General features: G+C 37.3%; 1 non-coding gene across 1 annotated transcript; it reads left to right on the top strand.

Annotated features, from left to right (window-relative positions):
* The first annotated feature begins 2,043 nt into the window (after positions 1-2,043).
* On the top strand, positions 2,044-2,116 carry TRNAK-CUU (transfer RNA lysine (anticodon CUU)). Its single transcript has one exon. It is a non-coding gene; the product is annotated as a tRNA-Lys (tRNA).
* Positions 2,117-5,000: the final 2,884 nt, after the last annotated feature.

Raw genomic sequence — 5,000 nt, 5'->3', positions numbered from 1 at the left:
TTTTTTTTGTTCTACACTAAGACGCATTATTATAGTAATCTAACTTTACAAGATATACATAGAGGAAACATACAAGTTTTCTATATATTCCAAATACCGGCAAAATGTATGAAATATAATTTCGCTCGTTCGAACGGTGGCAGGTGCTTGATACGTTTCGTTTCTACAAAACTTACATTTATCGATTATCTATAATTTCCAATGTGAGTATATTTCTTTCATTACGGTTCCCTGTAACGAGGTTTCTATGTAGCCCCGCCCCAATGGCTAAGCCCCGCCCCCATGATACCTGTCGTAGAAAATGTGTCGTACCAGCTGAAAAGACGACAATTTTAACTGTATAAACCGATGGATAAAAAAAAAGTTAAATAAAGTTATTATTTCGTCTCTTCCATCTTTGTAGACCACCAACTCTAAACATCATCAAAATCACCAAAGAAATGTTACCAACACACTAACCATTTCATGCCAGCTCTTTTTCATAGCATAGTTTTACAAAATAATAATCCTAAAACGGCAGTCGAAATGGCTGGGGAAATTTGGATATGTCGGTCAACAACATGATATGTCGCCCAGCAACATGATATGTCGCCCAACATGATATGTCGCCCAACAACATGATATGTCGCCCAGCAACATGATATGTCGCCCAACAACATGATATGTCGGTCAACAACATGATATGTCGCCCAACAACATGATATGTCGCCCAACAACATGATATGTCGCCCAACAACATATGTCGCCCAACAACATGATATGTCGGTCAACAACATGATATGTCGCTCAACAACATGATATGTCGCTCAACAACATGATATGTCGCTCAAAAACACGATATGTCGGTCAACAACATGATATGTCGGTCAACAACATGATATGTCACTCAACAACATATGTCGCTCAACATGATATGTCGGTCAGCAACATGGTATGTCGGTCAACAACATGATATGTCGGTCAACAACATTATATGTCGGTCAACAACATGATATGTCGGTCAACAACATGATATGACGGTCAACAACATGATATCTCGGTCAACAACATGATATGTCGGTCAACAACATATGTCGGTCAACAACATGATATGTCGGTCAACAACATGATATGTCGCTCAACAACATATGTCGCTCAACATGATATGTCGGTCAACAACATGATATGTCGGTCAACAACATGATATGTCGCTCAACATGATATGTCGGTCAACAACATGATATGTCGGTCAACAACATGATATGTCGGTCAACAACATGATATGTCGGTCAACAACATGATATGTCGGTCAACAACATGATATGTCGATCAACAACATGATATGTCGGTCAACAACATATGTCGATCAACAACATGATATGTCGGTCAACAACATATGTCGATCAACAACATATGTCGCCCAACAACATGATATGTCGGTCAACAACATGATATGTCGCTCAACAACATGATATGTCACCCAACAACATATGTCGATCAACAACATAGGTGCGATATTGGCCTCGATAAAAGGAGTTGAATCAATCAATCAATAAATTGGCTACATTTTCATTTGGGGATCTTGAGGAGGAAGCTGCACCCCCCCCAACCCCCACCACCTGGTTTACAAAATTTATAATTTTTACAAATCCAATTTGCTCTATTAGGTCAGACGCTAGTGTCATGTCACGTTTGAATGAGAATCTTATTGGCTTATGAAATTTGTGTCATTTTATCGTGGCTCTGGAAGGGGAGGGATGATGAAGGCTCTGGAATTTGCCTAATCATTTTTTTGTCTTTATTATCAATCTGCGGCTGGAATGGTATAGTTTTTTTTTGTTTTGTTTTTTAGAATGTTGTCCTGTATCAGCTGGTAACGTAAAAAATTCTGGGCGTTATTTCTTCCAAACATTGTTTTGTCAATATCAGAGAGTGAACTCCGTAATGCAGCACTAGATATGATCTTCTGTTCCAGCTGCCTCAGAATTCCCTGAAAATTACAAGAATGCAGGAAAAACATTAAATTAAATAAAATCCAGCCCCGACTTCAATAAAATATATGAAGCCCGGCTAGCTCAGTCGGTAGAGCACGAGACTCTTAATCTCGGGGTCGTGGGTTCGAGCCCCACGTTGGGCGCTCTCTTTAGTCCAAATAAGGTGCGATTAAGAGTAAAAAATAATAAATCAAAAGTGTAAAGATTAAAAGCACATAGTGCGTATATGCTTTCACATGCGCATTATGAGTAAGTTATTAAAGATTAGATAATGATAAAGCCTTAGTGTTTTCCATTTCGTACAGAAAAAGTATAAATGCGTCCTCAGGGATAGTATATTTAAAATTTCTCATTAAGAAATATGGCAGTAAAAGAATTTTAGGTAATTATTCTGCACTTCAATGAAAACGTTAGAAAAAATATATACTTATATACAAAAAAAAAAAAAAAAAAAGTACAGCATTGATATTTGATTCACAAAATCATATGTAGTTGCTCTTTTACTCTGTGAATAAATATGATGAGTAAAATATAAGTGATAGAAAAAAATGGATACTCTAGAGGTGTCAACAAGAAATACAACCCGAGTGCGCTATCAGACCAAAACAAATCTCAAATATAAGAATATATAAAAATATAAGAATCTCGAAATTTAACCTCGAGGTCATGGGTTTAAGTATCCACATTAGCTAATCTATTTAGACCTCTAGGTGTGTAACTGATAATGAGTATGCAGGTTTACAAAATTGTGAAAGGCTGAATTGAAGTCATTAGACGTGTCGGATCTTGGGACCCGAATTATTGACTGCTCATCCTTGATAAAGAATAAGTTATAAGAAAGATTCGATTACTTCAAAGAAAATGATAAATCATAGTATGTATATATATATTTATATATATATATATACATTTATATATATACACATTTATATATATATATATATATATATATATATATATATATATATATATATATATATACGTATATTTTTTTCTTTTACACACACACACACACACATACATATATATATATATATATATATATATATATATATATATATATATATATACATATATATATATATATATATATATATATATATATATATATATATTATATATATATATATATATATATATATATATACACACACACAGACACATGTGTGTGTGTATTTGTGCGTGTATGTGTTTGTCCGTGTGTGTTTAAATGTGTACATACACACACACACACACACCCGCACATTTACTATGTTGGAATCTGTTTAATTCGCACAACGCTTTGATTGTTTCGTTGCGTTCGAATCTTTAAGACTCGATCGGGGAAGTGTGGAAAGGTTCATTCATGTCCAGTTTGTTTCCTTCAGTCTTGGAGGGCGGGACTGATTACTGTTGTGTTGTGTGTTTATTTTATTGTGAACTTTCATTTGCTGAATGTGGTATCTGTAATGTACGGGTGGTGATGGTGTTGTCTATTGTTGGTGAAATATTTGGTTATCATGGTTTGAAATATGCAGCAAGAGTTTTGCTTTTCAGGACTCGATTTGCAAGCACAGGGCCGGGCTCGAGACACGTCCTCATTTTTCATGATGCAAACAAACTCTGCATTTGCAATTTCATGTATGGTGCTGCATGATTTTGGTATTGAGCAATTTCATGTGGGCAGAATGACTATGTGAAAATTATTCAAGTGCAAAATTGGTAATGTTTTTTCTAAGTAAGTGTATGGGTTAAGACCCGCATGTGTTCGGTTATATTATTAGATCAATTAAAGTCAATTGTATCTGCAGATCTTCGGCTGTTTATGAAGGAGCATAACATCTCCACCTTAGAGGAGGCCGTTACACTGGCTGCTAATTGGCGTCTGTACATAGAGCTACCTAAAATTTGGCACCGGTCCTGAGAGAGGTCAGAGGACTGCACTACCTAGCAAGCTAACAGTGTCAGAGGTTAGTAATCATTTACTTTGTCGTACAAAACCTCCACCTGCTTCTCACAATTGTGGGGAAATTGGGCATATAAGACTTAGCTGTCCTGAAAATGCGGTATAGGTCGAGTTTCACACAGCCATAAGACAAAGAAAATCGTGCATTTAGTCAATAGAACGAAAATAATAGGAGTTTTTTACTCAGACCATTTTCTCCGCAAATGGCTAATAAAGAGGTTATTCAGCAGGTTTGATGTGCAAGACCCATGTTCCACCCCTGGACCCCAAAATCTGGGTCCCCCCTTTTTAAGGCACTTCGTGCTACTCCGTGATACTTTGGGGGCACATTTCGTATGCAAAATCTTAACCCGATTACCTACCTAACTTTGCCTAGTTTTGAATTAAGCCCTAGCCAAGGAGGGGCTTCGCTCCCCCTGGACCCCCCCTTTTTAGGGCACTTCGTGCAACATACCTTGTGCAAAATACCCCGAAAACCACCATCATTACCCTGAAATTCAAGCATGGCTGTGTTTACGTATTTAAGAAGTGCCCTGAATAGGGGAGATCCACAGGGGGGCGTAGCTCCCTCTTGGCAAAGGCTGACTTCAAAACTAGGTAAAGTGAGATAGGTAATTGGGCTAAAATTTTGCATATGGAATATGCCCTGAAGTAGCATGATGCAGCACGAAGTGCCTTAAAAAAAGGGGAGGGGGGGGTCCAGGGGGGACGAAGCACCCTTTAGCTAGGGCGAACTTCAAAACTAGGCACAGTTAGGTAGGCAATTGGGTTAAGATTTTACCCAGATTGTGGGGCCCAGGGGTGGAATCGCGCATTATATCCTAATATTATATATAGATAGAAGATGAAAGGAATCCATTGATACCACTTTTGTGGTATTTAGTAATGCGGCGTTATTCGGAAAATTTACCCTATACCTCGCAATCCAGGCTTAGATAGTGGGTTAGGGCACTCGTTCCTGATTATCATATGACAATTTTTATTCAGAGTACTTCCTCCGTTAATTGTTAATAAAGGAGTTAGGTTTGATGCGTCTGCAATACATTTTTATGAGTCACTCATGATGTTGATAGTATGATCTC

The sequence above is a fragment of the Penaeus japonicus genome, unplaced genomic scaffold (genome assembly GCF_977035675.1).
Source record: "Penaeus japonicus unplaced genomic scaffold, GWHDUDI00000001_assembly GWHDUDI00000017, whole genome shotgun sequence".
In the NCBI taxonomy this organism is placed as follows: domain Eukaryota; kingdom Metazoa; phylum Arthropoda; class Malacostraca; order Decapoda; family Penaeidae; genus Penaeus; species Penaeus japonicus.
Note: the sequence above shows the minus strand (reverse complement) of the source record. Positions and strands in the feature narration are given on the sequence as shown.